Source organism: Amblyomma americanum, chromosome 5 (assembly GCF_052857255.1).
Source record: "Amblyomma americanum isolate KBUSLIRL-KWMA chromosome 5, ASM5285725v1, whole genome shotgun sequence".
NCBI classification, from domain to species: Eukaryota; Metazoa; Arthropoda; class Arachnida; order Ixodida; family Ixodidae; genus Amblyomma; species Amblyomma americanum.
The window spans coordinates 188,913,806-188,933,432 of NC_135501.1; the positions used below are offsets into that span (position 1 = coordinate 188,913,806).

Genomic DNA, 19,627 nt, shown 5'->3' on the forward strand with positions numbered 1-19,627 from the left:
CCCGCGCTCTTCGGCTGGCTCTCGCCTGCTGCCTGGGCGCCGTCAGCGTCGTCGCGCGAAAAACGCCCACGCCCAAACGGCGCGGCGGGCACGCGCGAGCAATTGCTAAGCAAACTGCCTCCCCCCCTGCTCCGATATGCACACATGCGTTGCGAAGGGACACACACAGCGAAGCCGAGATGGGCGAGACAAGTGGAGCGGAGGGCGTCGTGTGATTTACGGAAGCCGCCGACTCGGCGCTGCTCTCTGCACGGAGTACTCCGGCGTCCTTCTGCCTTTCATGCATATCAGCGTTCGTCCTTATCTTCGACGCGCGTTCTAGAGAGAGAGAGAGAGCAACTCTTTTTTTTCGCGGGTCGGTGCCATCGCCGCACACCTCGCGGAGGGGGGCGCGGTTTCTTACGACTCCCATTACGCCGGCGTGGATCACAGGTATGTATGTAAGCGCTGGCACCCGCCGCGGCTCTTTCTGCGGCTGCGGGTTCGACAGCCGGGCACGGCGACAAAATGAGAGAAGAACGGAGGTTAGCACGTTAGCACTGCGCCGCACATCAGTGGTAAAAAAAAAGTAAAAGTAGTAATAATAACGGCCGCCCAGCGTTCTCGAAACGGCCACGCCCGTGCATCAGACATCATCGCATTACCACAGGAAAGGGCACGGCATCTCGAACAGTTCATTGTATTACGAGATCGTCACCCCCCCCTACGCACACTGCACTTACACAGCGCTATCTTGAATAGATGGCCTTCACTTCTGCGCCATTTCCTTTTCCCAAAAACCAGTTATTATATTATTATTGTGTCCCGGGTTCGAACCCGACCGCGGCGGCTGCGTTTCTATGGAGGAAAAACGCTAAGGCGCCCGTGTGCTGTGCGATGTCAGTGCACGTTAAAGATCCCCAGGTGGTCGAAATTATTCCGGAGACCTCCACTACGGCACCGCTTTCTTCTTTCACTCCCTCCTTTATCCCTTCCCTTACGGCGCGGTTCAGGTGTCTGCCGATATATGAGACAGATACTGCGCCATTTCCTTTCCACCAAAACCAATTATTATTCCCCTTTCTCCTCTCCATCTCCGCTGGTTGGCGAGCCCCAAGGGGAAGAGATAGGCTCGGGGAATTGGCATGAAATTCGGGCAATAAAATGGACAGGAAAATCTTCAAAAAAATGTCACATGCAGCAGAGCAGGTTCAGTGAATGGAGGTTTACCAAGTTCATGGGGTGGCGCGGAGCGAAACAAGCCCGCTCACGAATCAACGGCACAGGGCGCAGGCCCGTCGTTCGTTTCAGAACCTTCGAATTCCCCGCGAATTCAAAAAACAAAGCACAAAAGACAAGCCGTAATGACGGAACGCAGTTTTAGGGGAAGAATTACGTTGGCTGTTCGCCAAACCCACTATCCCCACACACCCCCGTCGCCACTTGGCAAAGTCGCTGAATCACCGGAGAGACTCGCTCGCAGTCGCAACGGGCGAAGGTACACAACTATCGCTGTAGAAAAGAAAGGAACAAAGGGAAGAAGCCTGACAACGCGCTTTTTACTGCGCCCTTCTCTTTTCGTTGCATTCCCTGAACTTCGTACCGTCCGTTCCTGTACACCACGAGCCACCAACCAGCCTCGACAGCAACAATCCCCCCCCCCCCCCCCCCCGGACGCCAAGAGTGCTCCAACCAACTGGGCAACATAACCCGCGTCCAGTATCCGCTCCCCAGGATACCCCTAAGTAACCACCACCAGTTTCGGTCTTCCTGAACACAGCGCACTGCTCTGGCACGGAGCGACGCGTGTCAGTTTTGTCCGTCTTGGCTGTTTTAAGGCCAGGGTGAACTTCCTCCTCGGAGTGCCCTTAATTTTCTTTTTTCTTTTTGGTTCATGCAGCCACGCGTTCAAGGCTCAACTCAATCCCGGCAAAGCGCCAAAGCCTGCTCCTCAACTTTTCTCGCTTTTGCGGCGAAAGGTATAATGTTTGGGGAGAACGTGTTGCTGCACCCGTTTGCTTGACGTAAACCGAAGGAGGTTAACGCTAGAGTAAAAAAAAAAAATTAGCCATGCATGAGGCGCGGAAAGAAGCAAACGAAGCACGTGATGTCGCGGCATTCCGGGAGCGAGGCATGGCAAAAGCATGCGCGAACACTTCACGCATGCAGTGCTGTGCGTGTGCTGTGCGATGTCAGTGCACGTTAAAGATCCCCAGGTGGTCGAAATTATACCGGAGCCCTCCACTACGGCACCTCTTTCTTCCTTTCCTCTCTCACTCCCTCCTTTATCCCTTCCCTTACGGCGCGGTTCAGGTGTCCAACGATATGTGAGACAGATACTGCGCCACTTCATTTCCCCCAAAAAACAATTATTAAATTATTAACACTACAGGAGTCTCATTCAGGGGTTTCACGACAGGCCGCGAACGCTGCTACGTCGCCACGGCTAGTTAATCGTAAACTAGCGCTGGAAAAGGACTAAATGTTACCACGCTTAAAACAGCAAAAAGCTACGAGGCACAAGCTGACAAAGACGGCTCTCCAGAGTGGATTTGGCTCATTTCGATCCGTGGGATCCGGATCATTTCCGATTAGAAAGAGGATTTTGGCGCAGGTTTTCTGGGCTTTACGGGGGCATATTTCGTCATCGTTGTTTTGAATAATGAATGATGAAGTTTTTTTTTGAAGGAATGATGTATGGTTTTACTTGCTACAACCTTTTTCCAGTAATGACCTGCGCACGCGCCAAGCCTGCAGAATTACAGGAAAGCTGACTTGCAGGAAAATTTTTGCAGCCAAAAACCCTCGTTCACAGACCACGTTTTCACTTCCTGCTCTGCCAACAAAAAAGAACTTAGCGTGAGGGAAAATAGCCCTCCATTGTATAGAAAAGGAGAGGGTGGATGCCCCTTAACCTGCGTGAACCCGAAGCCCCACTGGTTACCACCAGCTTTCGAGGATCGGTGTATAAGGACATTCGTCCTAAGGGTACAATGGTGCATTCTCTTGCATTACTGTACAATCACCGTCAAAAGAAAATGAAAGGCGAGACTATCGAAAAAAAAAAACATTTCTTTGAATTCAAAACGTGGTGGTCGAGATTTGCGGGTGCACTGTGCACTTCACAAAATGAAAATTAGGAAGCATACGTCTATTCCAGGATGCATGAAATAAAGGCGATGAAATTAATTTTTTTTTTGGTAACATTGCCTTTCGTTTACACTTGGAAGGCACCTGTACCTATCTCGACTTTCTCCTGGCGTTCGAATCCCTGTTACTAAACTCAAAAGGGGAGAGAGCGAGTATTTACTGAGGAAACGCTAGAGACCTGTGCTGGGGGGGAGGGGGGGCGACGATGGCGTTCATAGGAATGCCACAGAAGGTATTGAGATGGAAAGGCGTGACTCGTCCTCCACTCTCTTCCTCGACGTTTTTGCGCCTTCCCTCAAAAAGTGGACTGGAGTGCACCTCTGTCTCACTCCGGCACTAGAGTCAGTGGAAACTTCGGACTCACTGGAAAGCTTTCTGGGGCTACACTACTGCGTCCTTTCAACAACTTCCCTCTCATGCAGATGAAGAGCCATCTCCGCACTTTCCGGTTCAAACAATTGAAAACTAAACATTTTGACATATTTGCCTGTCTGGGTCGTTCCTTTGACCCCCCCCCCCCCCCCTCCATACTTAAAAGACGCTAGCTACTGCCCTCAGTCACCCCTGGTGAAGGAGCCGAGTGGGCTTCGAAACGTTGGGTTAAAGTTAACATTTTTGGTTGGAGATGTGCGGTTCAAACAAGAACGCGAAAATGACGTCTGTGAACGGGGTTTTTCGTTCGGGAAATATGCGCTCAATCCACAGTATTTCCAAACGTAGCAAGTGGCACCCGGAGATTTTTAGCCCCAGGTGCAGGCGTTGCGAGGTCATAGCGGACACGACCCGTATACGGACGTGTCCTAGCTGTGTGGAGAACCTGACAGAACTGGAAGAACAGGCACGACGTGAAGTCATCCGTCTCGCCCTGGCAGCTGCTGAGATCCTGGAGATCCCGGTCGACGGCTGAGGTCCCGGGAGGACGTGGCTGGGACCGAGCTGCGCCTCGGATCCCCGTCAACCTCTTCAACGGGTGCTAATATGTGTTGTTTCTCTCTCTCTCAATATTCTGCAAGCTGTAAATTACAGCATAATGTGACTAACAGTTTTGGCTTATTCGGAGCCAGAGTAGACCGCTTTTCCGCTCCCTGCAAACCCTGCGTACGCTACCGGGCGACCACGGCGGGGCGCGACGTCTCCGCACTGGTCTTCCGCAAGACAGCATGCCGAGAAATGGTCACTTCGCAAGGCGACGCACGCCACCCCCCCCCCCCCCCCTCTTTTGTTTCACAACGCGCCCATGTTGCGTCGCCGGCCCGTGGGTTGACGACACCAGCGCGGCACGTGGCACGCAACAGCCGCATCAATTGACCCTCCGCAGGGCCGGCCGGCACTGGCATGTTGGCCGGTCGAGCGATTGCGCCACACCACGTGTGCGTCCCCCACCGCTTTCCAGGAATCGCTTGCGGTCGAGCGAGGGCTTCGGCTGTCAGCACTTCGCCGAACACATCGTGCAACCGGCGAAAGTACACGTCGACGCATTGCCAATGGGAACCCTTATTTTACAGGTACAGTGAACGACTGCTTCCCAAATAAGAGCGAGGAGCACACTTTTTTTCTTTTTGTTCACTTCCCGATCCTCGCATAAAGGAAGTTACACCACAATATTATCGAAATTTTTCTCTCGATGCCGAAGTAAAAACTCACAGGACGGTTACGACTATTAATAATAATTGGTTTTTTGAGGAAAGGAAATGGCGCAGCATCTGTCTCATATCGTTGGACACCTGAACCGCGCCGTAAGGGAAGGGATAAGAGAGGGAGTGAAAGAACAAAGGAAGAGAGAGGTGCCGTAGTGGAGGGCTCCGGGATAATTTCGACCACCTGGGGATCTTTAACGTGCACTGACATCGCACAGCACACGGGCGCCTTAGCGTTTTTCCTCCATAAAAACGCAGCCGCCGCGGTAGGGATTACGACTATGCAACACGAGATTCAGCGATAGCTGTTTAGGCGTTCAATTTTTAGGGGTATTTTGAGGTAGAAAAGAAGTGACGTCATATCGCAGAGGTGTGGTGGTCACGTGATGCACCCCCGCACTGGCAGGCGGCTGTTCCAAACAGGGCCACCCGTAGGCTCATTCGACCCAGGTTGACCGGTTACGCCGACGAGAAAGCCAGGGACGGGCGCCTATAACAGCTATCGCTGTAAAACAAATCTGGGCCTCTAGTACACCTCTACTATATACACGCACCTAGAGATATCGCCCGCCCCAATGATGGGCGAAGGTCGGAAGGTTCGACTCCTCGTCGCAGCGGCCGCGTTTGCATGCGGGCAAAATGTAGAAGGTAAGATTATTTCGCTTTGTCTTTACGAACCCCGCCAGCAATCGAGATAAGCCAATCGGCCGAGGCGCGGCCTCAGAGCCGAGGCGTAGCTTTTAACTTCTTATCGCGCGCAGACAAAGACGCGCGATAATCCGAAGCAAGAATGAAAGCTACACTATAGCATGGACGCAGCAACGCCTGCAACAGAAGGCTCGCAAAATTCGTAATAATGGGGCTAGAAAATGCCATTTTTTTTTTCAGTGATAATGACGAGATTACAAAGTCGGCACCTAAAACGCATTACGGCAGCGACACAGCGTCCCCTATTTCACCATCATCACCCACTACGCCCACTGCAGGACAAATTCCTCTCCTACATATCTCCAATCACCCCCTGTCCAGTGCCAGCTGCGGCCACCCTTCAGGTCGCGACGCGGCGTGACCCTTCAGGTCACGACGCCCAACACCCCTCTCTATGATTAATAAATGTTTTCACCACCACCGCCACCTCATCCCCGCAAACTTCCCCATCTAATTTTCCCACATGACCCGCTGCCGCATCCAGTCTGTTATCCTTAACGACTATCGGTTACCTAGCCTTCGCATTACATGCTCTTCCCATGCCCATTTAGCGTTCCTGTTTAGTCCTATTTAGCATTCAGCAATTCGCTACGATCGAGACCGTCTCAACACACCTAGAGAGCCTCGATTATAAAGTTGCGCGAACAACCAACCCATCGGCGCCACCGTGACGGCGTCATATCCTGAACCATTTTTAAAGCGAAAGCTTTGCTGGCCGCAGGTTGAGCAGTTTCGCGCGATTCCTGGAGAGCCGTGTTGCGCATGCGCGAGGAGCAGTGACGACACACGGCGCATTTCTCTCTCTCGCTCCCTAGTCACAACGGCGCATGCGCCACTATAGTAGCACCGAGCCACCGGTAATCCGCCGCTGCGCAGCGCCGCGCCTTTCCTCAAAATATATATCATTGGTTTTTGGGGAAAGGAAATGGCGCAGTATATCTCTCATATATGGTTGGACACCTGAACCGCGCCGTAAGGGAAGGGATAAAGGAGGGAGTGAAAGAAGAAAAGAAGAGAGAGGTGCCGTAGTGGAGGCCTCCGGAATAATTTCGACCACCTGGGGATCTTTAACGTGCACTGACATCGCACAGCACACGGGCGCCTTAGCGTTTTTCCTCCATAAAAACGCAGCCGCCGCGGTCGGATTCGAAATTCCTCAAAATGCAACTTTCAATTTTCTCTGTCTTCTTTCCCTCCCTCCTTTATCCCTTCCCTTACGGCGCGGTTCGGGTGTCCACCCGAGATATGCGAGACGGTTACTGTCTTGCGCGCTCGGCGCGCCATCTGGCATGACGTCACACCGCGCGGCTCGCCGCCGCTGCCGTTTGGTATGACGTCACACCGCGTACCTCGTTGCGCTCGCCTCCACTCGCTTCGCCAGCTGCGTCGCATGCGTGATAAGATGTCACAGGATTGAAAAGGAGAGTTCGCGTGCGCCGCAATCACAGTTGTGTCGTCTTTAATGCGACAACATAGCTAGACAACCAGACTAACTTGGACTTGGAATCAAGATTAACAAAGGCTAACCATGCTATGCCTTAGATTTCGCTACGCATATGCTGGCATAGCCCAGCTAAGCCACTGCAAATTTTCTATCTCTCGCTCCCTAGTCACTACTGCGCATGCGCCACTAGTAGCACCGAGCCACAGGTGTTCCGCCGCTGCGCCTTTCCTCAAAATCCAACTGTCCGCCGATATATGGACAGATACTGCGTCATTTCCTTTCCCCAAAAAACAATTTTCAGTCTTCTCTTTCCCTCCCTCCTTTAAGGCCCGGTTCGTGTGTCCCCCGAGATATGTGAGGCGGTTACTGTGCCATTTCCTTTCCTCAAAAACCAAACGAAACAAGTGAACCGACGACGTTCATAGAGTTCATTGGCGTTGACAACTCTGCAGACCGTTCATTTTCACGAAAGGAAAGGCGCACAACCGGCTCCGTGGGTCAGTGGAGACCTCAATCTCGCTTTTGCTTTGTATATCCTGGATTAGCTGGGCTAATCCACATTTTTTTTTGAAGGGGGGGGGGGGGTATTCTCGCGCGCCTTTTCCTGTGTACCGGCATCGCCACAGCGTGCATAACATAGCGCCGAGCGGCAATGACACGGAACAAAGCTCAGTATAAATATTTGTGTCACCAAAAAGTAATTATCGTTTATTTATTTTCCACGTGAGCGCAGACGAGAAAAAGCCCCGCGGAATGCGCTCGTTCGCATGCATATACCACTTGACAACGCCACGCAGCAATTCGGAAATTCAGCCCTCCCCTACGGCCCCCCCCCCCCCCCCAAAAAAAAAAACTAAACACGCTGTCCTTTTCGATTACGCACATCCCACGCGCCCGATCTGTACATGCGTAAATAGAACACTTGCATATAGATCCTCTCTCCCCCTATACTCTCTTCCTGTCCCCTCACCTTTCATTTCATTTCTCCGTTCTGCCTGCTATCCACTACTACTACTACTGTCGCGGATATACAAAAATAAACAGCACGACAAATTGACGCACAGGAACGAGTAATTATGAAAGGGACGAGTGGGCCAACAAACACAAACTTACTTCTGCATTTCTCATGAATGCATTCATTACTGGTATCAAGCATCCACAGGAAAACTGAGAAAAAAACGCGCTAATTAACGTGGAAAACTTATCGGGCACAACGAGGTTCATTACTTACAAAGTGAGTCGAAAGAGGCGCAGGCCTGACATGATCGAATTGAACGGTCGTTCTATGTTATTGTTATTGGTTTTTGGAGAAAGGAGATGGCGCAGTATCTGTCTCATATATCGTTGGACACCTGAACCGCGCTGTAAGGGAAGGGATAAAGAAGGGAGTGAAAGAAGAAAAAAGAAAGGGGTGCGTAGTGGAGGGCTCCGGAATAATTGCGACCACCTGGAGATCTTTAACGTGCACTGACATCGCACAGCACACGGGCGCCTTAGCGTTTTTCCTCCATAAAGACGCAGCCGCCGCGGTCGGGTTCGAACCCGGGAACTCCGGATCAGTAGTCGAGCGCCCTCACCACTGAGCCACCGCGGCGGGTGTCGTTCTAAGCTCCGATCTCGCTCTCCGCGACTGAAGGGCCCTCGGCCTCGCCCCTGACCTTGGAGAGAGGGGATCGCCTTTCTCGGCGTCGGCCAAAGCACACAGGTCGTGCACATCTCGGAATGAGTAGTGGACAGGGTCCAACTGTTCTCCGGAGAACCCTGCTTCGATACATCCCCCCTTCACCGCAAACAAGGTAGTACAGCGCTCGCTTCGGCAGCGTGTTTCCCTCGTTCCGCTCGACTGAGTCCTTTTCAGAACGCCTCGGCCGATTCACCCCCGAAGTATTGCTTCGATGCGCGCAACTGCCGCCTAAAAGCATACGCACGCAATGGCACGGTATACTCTGCCACCGACACGCGTCATTTAACCCGACATTTCCTTTCTCCCATGAATAAGGCCTTCGTGACAGCGCCATTTAAATCAATCAATCAGCTTGTCGAGATGGAAGCCCGTACACGCTCTATGTATCGCTTTCAAAATGAATTGATGATAGTCCCCGCACAGCAGAACGGCTGTCTTAATTTTTACAGAGGTGGAGGCAGCGAATTTCTCACCGCGTATTTCTTTCTTTACAACGGTGCTAGTAAACACGATCACAGCGTTGAATTCGCCTAGGCCCAGTTAATAAGTCACGCGTCCCCCCCCCCCCCCCCCCCCAAAGTAGTTTCAGTTTCAGCGACCGAACAGCGAGCGGTTGTAACTTTCTGTCAGCACTGAAGCCAAGGCTACGCAGAAAGGGGAAATGCCTCACAATTTATACCCCTGTCACACGGGCACCGCAAAGGCATTTGAGAATCGGGTCCTTGTATCCGAAGGCGTAAGGTGTGCAACTACACGGCACAACTGTTGCGCCTTTGCCGCTAAGGGCCTTGGAGGCGAAGGCCCCCGTCCGAGACCTTTGGAGCCCAAAGGCGCGGCCTTCGAGAACCTGCGATTGCAGTGCCATCCAACGTCAAAAAGTAGCAGCAATGAAAAAAAAAAGTAGATGCAGCCAACAATGTTTGAAAACACGTCTTTAAAAAATTCGAAAGTTGTGTCTGGCTTTGCTTTTTGTACGGGTGTTTATATGTTACGCCCATACTTCAAGACAGTAAAAGTGTTGCAGCAACACCGAGTGCACCTGGTGGCCAAGGCAATACACAAAACCTGCTGCTGCTGATGAGAGCAGCTGTTGTAGTTCTTTCAAGCAAGCAATTAGAATGAAAAAAAAGTCTAAGCCCAACGAATGAACCGAATTCCCCAGTTTAATTTTAACACACTCACTTCAGCCGGCTCGAGAACAGCAGCAGATGCTAGGCCTCAACGACTGTTTCACCTTTGGACTGCACCGTGTAGCAGCGTCGCTGCTCCTTGAAGCTTTCGCTCCTTTAGTGAAAAAAAGGTGCCTTTGCTGGAAAGGCCTTCGAGGAATGCCGTGTGACGAGGGTATTACTGTGTTATTCCCAAACAGAGAGGCAACTTTGTCGAAATGTTTAGCTTTCAGGAAAGGGAAAGGGATGGGTTTTTGTCCCTGTGCTGTGTCACTGCACGAAGAATTCCGGTCAGGTTGTTAACCCCCAACCCCGGAAACCGAAGACGGAAGCTTTGGTCGCGGACACAATGCCTAATCCTAGAATTGCTCGGGGTAGCTCGGGGGTCGCTTTCTAGTCGAACGCGAAAGAGGGGTAGAATTTTTTTTTTTTTGTAAACCTGCTTGGATCGCAACCATCGTGGAATGACACTTGTGCTTCGGTACTCCAGGCCTGACTGCAGTCCACGGGTACGAGATCACGTGAGTGAGGCACACAAAAACTGCGACATAATCGGCGTTTTATCGATTTAAATCGCTTCAACTCTCCAGCTAGCCCAGTCCAGAAGCCCCGAGTGACAGCTGCTACACTGCACCTTTTGTATCCCCACGTGACCTCATACAGTACAGTACATCTTTGCCTGCAAAGGCACCTGCTTGCGACGTCGTCACAACCAACGTTCGACAGCTGAAATCGAAACTGCGCGGGAGAAGATATTCTACCCTAAATTATTTACCACGTGTAGGCGAATTCACGTGGCGGTCTATGTTTACTAACGCTTTGCGCGTCATCTCGAGACGGAAGCCCTCGCTTGGAAAAAATGAATGAATGAATGAATGAATGAATGAATGAATGAATGAATGAATGAATGACACACCCGGACGGTTGTGTGTTTAGTGCAATTCGAAGAACTCGCGCATATCGCCACTCCTGTTGCTGCCGATCGGGCTGCCCCAAGGGGGCCGGTGGGGGGAAAGCATCTGGCACTACGTGCGCATGCGCAGTAGACGCGCGGATAATCCAATCTGCTAAAACTCCAGAATCAAACAGAAAAAAAAAAAGTGGGAAGAACGGGGCAAATCAACACCGCGCGCGTCAAGGAACCCGGAAAGGCAGTGCAGGCCAGACGAAGCCGCGAGACAGCGGAACGCGGGAGGCATTCCAAAACGCCGGGGACGCCGCTTCTCGACATGCCGGTCGCGTCGCAGACGGCACGCGCTACGGTCGTCTGCTCCGATATCGGAAGCCGATAAGGTGTAGTACACGGGGACGCCCACTCGAACGACGACTGCTCGGGGCGAGACGCGGACAGTTTAGCGACTCGCGGATGCGTACGCGATCCGCCGAGTATCAGATGCCGGGCACGCTCCTCGCGGTGTGTATATATACAGTACAACACACGATACGTTGCCGCTAATGCAGGGAGACCACGAAAAAGGTCGGAGATACGCGCCGGCAACAGTACAGCAGTGTTTCGGATAGCGGGAGCTCAATTAGGACGAGGACTAGCGGCTTCTAACGTGCAACCGGACCAGCAGTCACGCTCGCCGCCTTTTAACAAAAACGGAGGATGGATATAGAAACCGCTGGGCGCGTATCAACAGCACGTAGAGGCGTATATTCCTCATGCAGTCTACCGACAGGCTCGGCCGTGGCGCCGATGCTTTTCCCGTTTTTCCGCCTTCGCTAATCGCGACAAATCTCGTTCGACACGCTTCAACCAAAAACTGCCTCAGCCGACCCGTCTCTGAAGCAACCCGCCGCTGCGGCGTTCGGCTGCCGAACACGAGGTCGCGGGATCGAATCCCAGCCTGCGACGACTGTATTTCGATGGCGGCGAAACGCAAAGGACGCCAACGTGTGACGCGACGTCGGTGCACGTTAAGGAACCCCACGTGGCCGACATTAATACAGAGCCCGCCTATCCTATCTGTGTACACCACTCCAACCTCCTGGGGGACCGCCCTTGTGGCCACACGAGCTGGTGAACCGCGCAAGCTAAGTGACCGGGCTAGCCTGAAGGGGAAGGCCAGAGGGCTCTTGGACTGAGAAGCCTTCCCGGGAAGGTTTTATCTTTATTATAAAGTTCATCCTCCTCCTTCTCTTCCTCATAGCTCATGTGCAACTTTGGTACCCCACATATATACCATACCATGTCATGTCTATACACCTTACCATCTCCCCCTTTCACTCCAACACTCATACCTTCCCTCATGCGCCATCGAGAATGAGACAGCCATTGCGCCAAGTTACCGGCTCCCTGGCGAAGCCGGGGGCTTCAGCGGAGCTAAGGGGCTCTCGGACCGCACGTCAAACGTCCGGACTTGGCCAGGAAACGCTGCACTAACCACGGGTGCAAGCAAGATGTGCGCGGAGCACGCCCTGGCGACAGAGAACGCAACGTCGACGGCGGGCGAGGACGGATAGCCGACCAGTCCTCTGGGAAAAGGTATGCCGCGCACCTTGCTGCTGCCCCGGATTAGTCGCAGACTCTGCCGAGACAGTTCCCCGCTTGCAACTTGGCGCTGGAACGAGGCTACTGCGTTATCGGCAGAAGCAGCCAGCGGGGTCACGAAGCCTGAACGGGGAAGCAGAGCTGAGGAACCTGACAGGGGTTCTTGGAACAGCTTCTCCTCAGAGGGGGACGAGCAGGGGAACAAGTCGCCTCGAAGAGCCCAGTCAAGGGAGCCACGACGGCGTTCGAGGCACACCTAGCGCGGTCCAAGCTAAAAGCAGGGGCTAACAAGCGGATTATAAATACGCGCCTGGTCGCTAACATGGCAGCCACTGCGACGTGAGTAAAAGCACCACTAAGTGCCCTGCTGCGGTTGTTTGATAACCACGAGCTTACAGTACAATGGATGCACAAAAAACTATTGGATTAATTCATTACAAAAAAGTCCCAGACTGTCTTTCGCCCAAGGCGCAGCATTGGCGCATAGCGCCATCTCTGTCCGGGGAGGGGCCTTTCCGTGTAGGCTCCCTCCGCCTCCTCCTCCACCTGAGAGGGGGCCACTGCTCACCTAAATCCATGCGGGCACAAATTCACTGTACCCATGGAAATAAAAACGATAAGTGTAACGTTAAGTGACCGGAAGCGGACAGTGGGTTAGAGAACAAACACGGGTTAATGACATCCTAGTCGAAATCAAGAGGAAGAAATGGGCTGGGGCAAGGCATGTGATGCAAAGGCAAGATAACCGCTGGTCCTTAAGGGTAACGGAGTGGACTCCAAGAGAAGGCAAGCGTAGCAGCAGGGGGCGGCAGAAAGTTAGGTGGGCGGATGAGATTAAGAAGTTTGCGGAGACACGGTGGGCGCAGCTGGCAAAGGACAGGGTTAATGGGAGAGACATGGGAGAGGCCTTTGCCCTGCAGTGGGTCGTCAGGCTGATGGTGATGACTCACACGAATGGTCACTTGCGACGTCACTAAGCGACTCGTCCCTGGTGGTTTAACGCGCTACTGGGAAACTACACGACGTATAGGCACCCTCTCCATCACACTAACGGCGGATGAGGTAAGAATGGTAAGGAACCGGCAATAACGCACGTGTAGCTATCCTGGGTATGTGCATAAACTGTATAAATGCACCTTGTGATATATCTGAATAAACCGCAGTTGTCAGTGCCCGCTGGTCCCTTATAAAAATGGTCTATAGACTTCTTGTAGACTATTGCCTTCCTATAGATATTTATTTTTGTCTATCCATAGTCTATAGACAAAAGTCTACTGAAAGTGTATGGCCGTAGACTAGATTGTCTATAGGATTTGTATTGCCTATAGACTGTTCTCTAGGGTTTGTCTATAGAGAGTCTATAGACATTATAGACAGAAGTCTGTGGACGGTCTATAGACTGTCAAAAGAAATTTTTGTAAGGGGTGTGGCCTTCGCATGTGCCCCGTTCAGCGAAGCGTAGCTTACCAGCGAGTGGTAACGCGTTAAACCACCAGTATGTATAGCCAACTACCCCCTATGACCGATTTGCACGACTGACACCGATCGTGAAAAAAAACGAAGCCACAACTTGAACCTCTGCTGTCACGCCGCGGTTCCCGAAAGCCCAGGAGAAAGTCGCTCGCACACCTATCGCTCTAAACACAATTAGGGACGCTTCTGGCCACAGTAATCTCGGGCTGAAAAACGGCGGCGCCGTTGGTCGCACATTGGAGGACTCTTCCAGGGGCGACATACTTCCCCGCACCACGCGAAACCCCGCCGCCTTCCAGGCGGAGAGGTCACGGTCGTTTACGCTTTTTGCCCGCACGCAAGGCAATCCAGGCGCAACTCTCCGCGCGCGTTCAATCAGATCACCGTCCCGTCGCCTGTGGACCGGCGGCGCTGTGTCCAGTCGGCCTTGGCTGCATTCGACTCGACGACGACGACCGCGAGCTTGCTAGAGCCTGCGCGCGCTGACAGCGCCGTCGTCAGCCTTTCAACGCGCGACTGCCATTTTCGTTCCCAGCAGGAGGATTCTTTTGGGGCACTGAATACCTAGACGATGCGGGAGGTCCAAAGGCCTTTAACTCCAGCGACGCCGTGCCGAGAGCGATCAGCCCAGTGTCGCAGAGCGAAAGAAAGCGCGCGGGACTGACGGACGCTCTCGATTCATTGCGCGGACGCTCAACCGTCCGAAGACTCAGCACTTCCTTGTTAAGGGATTCCAGAGGCACTGGCAAGGCTCCCCGCGCGCGTTGGCTCACGGCGCGCGAAGTTCGAACTGCGTCCGTTAACTCCTTCGTTCGCGGTCGTTTTCGCTCAGTTTAAACTTCGTTTCTCGAAGTTCTTTATAGCGCTACAAAAAACAAGGACACAAAAAGAAGTACACAGGACGGGCGCTGACTCGAACTAACTTTAGTGAGGCTTCCACAACCTGCACTTATACACAACGAAGGACCAGAGCGCATGCGGGTGAAAACTAGCGCCACAACGTGTTTTGTTAAGTGAACTTTCAACTTTGTGCACCAGGGGGGGGGGGGGGGGGGGGTAGCTTTTCCCAAAGCCAAAGCCTTTTCTTTCTTCGCATCTGCCTTTGATGATGGGCAACTCAGCACCGTCAGACCTCCTAGAACTGCACACCGAGCACAAACTCCCCGTCAATTAATGTGTCTTTACTGCTACCACACACAGGCCATGAAGTCTGCCGCCGATCGCAAGGAGCTAATGTGCGCAATTTTCAAAGCGATAACAGTGAGTAGAGAAGCTTCCACGGGGTCACCGTGCAGATATTTCAAATTGGTGTTAACCACCACAGATCTTCTGATACAGCAGACGGTTGCGGCAATTAGAGTGCCGTTCCACTTTAAGCATTTCTCAGCCTGGGGAGGCAACGTCGCTGCAAGTGTGACGCCGTATCGCCTTTAACGCAACACCGCTTACATCGAAGTCGGCCCGACCACTGAGACAGGGCAGGGGGCCGACGACGCAAGCTACGGATTTTTTGGGACAGTTACGCGTCTCGTAAATACGAAAGCCGTACAGCTACGCGCTCGGCAAACAATGCTTTTAAACTCTGCGGGGGCTGCGAGAAGGCAGGCAGCACACCTGTCCACGCGACAGATACGATTTCCCCGCGACCGGAATTGCGGCTGAAAGCAGCTCCACAACTGTGGTTCTTATTACATCGCCCGGGAAGAAATTAAGAGCGAAATCCGGGGGCAGCGGAAGAAGTAACGCCAAAATGGCCCAAGACAATCGCGTGTCTGTTAAGGCACTTAAGAGTAGAGGAACGGCTTAGTACTAAGCGTCACCACAAGGATTTAACGTCCCAAAGCGACTCAGGCTATGAGAGACGCCGTAGTGGAGGGCTCCGGAAATTTCGACCACCTGGGGTTCTTCAACGTGCACTGACATCGCACAGTACACGGGCCTCTATCATTTCGCCTCCATCGAAATTCGACCGCCGCGGCCGTCACCACAAGGAATAACTCGTACTAAAGTTTAAGGATAGTTAGCCCGCCTGAGCCCTCCTCGTAGCGATCCCTCTATTATGAGTACAAGTCGCGCCAAAACTAATCGGAACACGGTTCCGTGATCTATGCTACGCCAACTTCCGTACATGCTGAAACGTTAACCTAACAGGATACGAGCCAGACGCTTAAGGACCGGCCCAGTCGCGACGAAAACCTCGGTTAAGTTGCAGTCATAGCGTACAGCCTTCCACGTAAGCTTTTGACTCTGGGTGCATACGTTTGTAAAGAAACCGGCTTCGCGGAAACCAAAGCCGACCACAAGTTCGCCACTTGACCCAGTTCGTCCTTTGTTGGTTTCCCTTGCGAGCCTAAAACGGTTTTTATAGATGCCCTCTTCCCAGGCAGACGCCTATGGTGTGATGGCGACCGGCTTGCTTTAGCGGAAATTTTGGACCAAAAACGAGCCGTTGACACAGCTGACTCGTACTGATAGAGCGCACATCTGCGACTCCGCGCTATCTTTACAGCCTTTTTAGCTTTTTTTTTTTCAAGCAAACAACACGTCAGTTTCTCGGCAAAAGCGTGGTAAAAATTAAAACCTTTGGCACCACGGCTACGCGGGCTGTACGTCCTTGAGACAAAACTTGGGAGCAGGGAAGCCGACTTCGGTGCATCGCAAAGGGTCCGTTTGGTTTATGGGGGTTTAACGTCCCAAAGCGGCTCAGGCTATGAGAGACGCCGCAGTGAAAGGCTCCGGAAATTTCGTCCGCCTGGGGTTCTTTAACGTGCACTGCCATCGCACAGTACACGCGCCCCTAGAATTTCGCCTCCATCGAAATGCGGCCGCCGCGGCCGGGATCGAACCCGCGTCTTTCGGGGCAGCAGCAGCCGAGCACCATAACCACTGAGCCACCGAGGCGGCCTTCAGAGAGTTCGTTTAAGACTGCGGTATAGGGTACGGCACGCCTACAGATCGCAGAATTTACGGTTTTTAGAAAGGTCCATTCTATTTCTCTCTAAGTCCTCACCGAACTGCAAAGAAAATAAAAATCATTAAGCGAATATTTTTTTTGCAGAGAATTCTCTGGCGCTTTCCAGAAGAACAGAAACGAACTTTGAACATTACGAACAGCGATTCAGCGGGGACTCTTGCCTTCAATGAGCGAGACGCAGCTGTCTCTCAAAATGGCAAACAAAATGGATTGGGCTTTGTTCACGGACCAGTAATGGGTGCATTGCGCGCATTAGGCTCACAAGCGTCAGCCCAAGCCATTTTAAAATGTACTAGCGTCACAGCGGCCGTGACGTTGACGAACCAGGAATACAACGGAAATCTGCGCGTCTCACTAATTCGCCTACCGCAACCTGCTCCGGCCTGCACTGTGAAAGAAAAGGACTCCGGTGGGTGTTTGCATATGCACCATCATGGCGCCCGTGACGTCACGTCACACGACAGGACAATAGTGCAGCTTTGTCCATGCGTGGTTTTAGGCCAGAGAACCTACCCACGGGAAAAGCAAACACCCGTCAGCACAAAGCTCTAGGAAGTGCACCGTCATCAAAAACAAACACTGGCCCCAGGGATTCTGTAAGACAGTTTGCACGTGACGTCACGGGCACCATCTTCGGGCGCACAGGCTAGCTTTCGCAGTGCACGCGGGAACCGACTAGGCAATAAGCGGATTGGTAGAACGCCCACGCTTACGCCGCGATTTCTGGACCCCAAAGATGGCGGCCTCTATGACGTCGGTGCAGACTATGTCCACATATAATTTCAACTCTGACTGCAGGTCACATCTAGAACTGCAGGTTACATGTGACTTGATTCAATAGAAATCAGGGGGCATCATCAGCCCCTTGTTACCAATAAAATGTGATACACCTTGGCCTAACAAGTCATAGGCTCCTTCGTCTGCCAACAAACTAGGGCAAAAATAAAGTTGCGTTGGCTTGGGCACGAACTAGGCGTTCCCTTTAACTGCGGAGCGTGCTGCAGACGACAACCTAGACCTAGCACTGCTAGATCTAGCAATGAAGCGGCAGCCTACCTCGGCACAAACGACGACGACGCAGTTATCGAACGACAGCGAAAGGCAGCCAGTGACACGGCGACCCAGAACACCACGAAACATGGAAGGCAAGGTGGAAGGAAAAAAAAAAAAAAGACGCGCACGCACACGCCGGCGTGTCTAACGGAGTAGGTGCACGACCTGCAAAGCAGCAGGGGAAGCCCAATGGCAGCGGAGCGCGCGCGAGGGCCTCGCACACTACAAAAAAACCACTACGGGGCATCACGTCGATGACCTACGTGACCTCCGGACCGCCGCCGCCGCTCGAGTTATTCGCGCGTGCCTCACGCAACTGTTACGCCCCATTCAAGGCACGCGCTCTTAACTTGCGCGAACACCCATCGTTCTTTCGAGTGCTTAGCCTTTTATTTCTTTTTACACATAACGCGCAGTCAAGCGAAATTACATTAGATACGGCTGCAGGAGCACAGCACTGCCCGTTTCCCCGATGAAAACAACCAGTCAAAAAGGAGTGCGAGCAGCGTCAAATGTAACGAGCACGAAACAAAAACCAATCGTAAAGCACAAATGTTTTGAGTGGCATGTCCATCGGAACACTTCTTTTTGTCACGCACGCATTTCAAAGCGCTATGTTAGAATTGAGCACCGATACAATCAATATAGACGTTTAAGATTAGTCTAAAACTTATCGCCGAACGCAACCGCTTAATTCGATTACTTAATTTGATTAAGAATATGGAGACCCGTGGTCAGCCCCCGCACGTGGGCAACGAGTTTTGCGCGTGACGCGTTGACCTGTGCGTCACTGGTTTCCGAGAACAGGTCAAATAAAGGTTCCATATTTCGGGCCGAGTTTTTTGCGGAGTCTCCGACTGCGCAACAGTGAAGACTGCGCGTCCCAGTTGACACGCGGAAATCGCGCACGAGATTGCTTTTTCCACGCAAAGCTTGAGATAAACACACCGCCGCGGTGCGCTTACCGCGTTTGAATCTTGCAGCGCGGAGGTCAGCGTGCTGACCCGCGCACGGGCACACAATGTCAGGCTTCAATAAACAACGCGAAACGAGGCTACTGTCTTCTCTTTGCTTTGTTTAGGCACCTGCTTCCTAAAAGAGCCGCAAGCAGGAACGATAATGACCGAATACCGCGAGTTCGGTCCACGAGGAAAAACCAATCTCGGACGGGCGCGCCCATTCACAACACAGATGCGCCGGACAACTTGGAGTAGCGTCAGCTCCCAAGGTCGCGGCTCGGCGGTGACGCCAGGGAGAGTATGACCAAGCGCAGCCAACGCATTAATTAGCATAAGCCTTGAAGGTTACACAAGCAATTAAGGTCGCCAAAAACGACGACCGCTCGGGGTATCAACAGACGCTCGAACACATGCGATGCAAGTTTCCCGGACTGTCACAAAACCAAAACCAAGTCTACAACAAGGAGTCAACCAGCTGTTCCAACTCTTCCACGAACCGCAAGGAAACGCCTCTCGACAAATGCACTTCGCGGCGTTTATAAGTGCGCAAAATTCCGCGAACAAACGATTCTAGTAACATAGCTTGGCGGTGTAACCCTTGCTTGGAGCGACACTTGCGAACATGTAACGATGTTAGTCGCGTGACAGGCTGCGCTGAATGCAGTGACGCTGACAGAACATCAGCGACTATTGCACGTAATCGCAGGCGCATAAATATGCAACACAGGAAGCGAATCAAAGCAGAGACAATAGGAGAACGACGTCCTACCTACCTGCGCCAGCAGCACTCCTGTCAAAGCTTCGCCATCTTGTCACTACGTATCGACATCCGGGCACCTCAACAGGTAACCGAACTTCCGGACTGGCACAGGTGCGTTCTTCAAATGCCAGCAAAAAAAACTC

At 52.5% G+C, this 19,627-nt stretch overlaps 1 protein-coding gene across 3 annotated transcripts in view; it reads right to left on the reverse strand.

Moving 5' to 3' along the window:
• Nucleotides 1-19,541, reverse strand: part of mbt (serine/threonine-protein kinase PAK mbt) — a 50,148-nt gene extending 30,607 nt beyond the window's left edge. For 2 of the 3 annotated variants that reach the window (XM_077666181.1, XM_077666179.1), the window contains exon 1: nt 19,498-19,541. The gene's annotated coding sequence lies outside the window, so the exon portion shown is untranslated. Of the gene's footprint in view, nt 1-19,493 lie in introns of all 3 variants that reach the window. The other variant, XM_077666180.1, reaches the window with a different exon arrangement.
• Nucleotides 19,542-19,627: the final 86 nt, after the last annotated feature.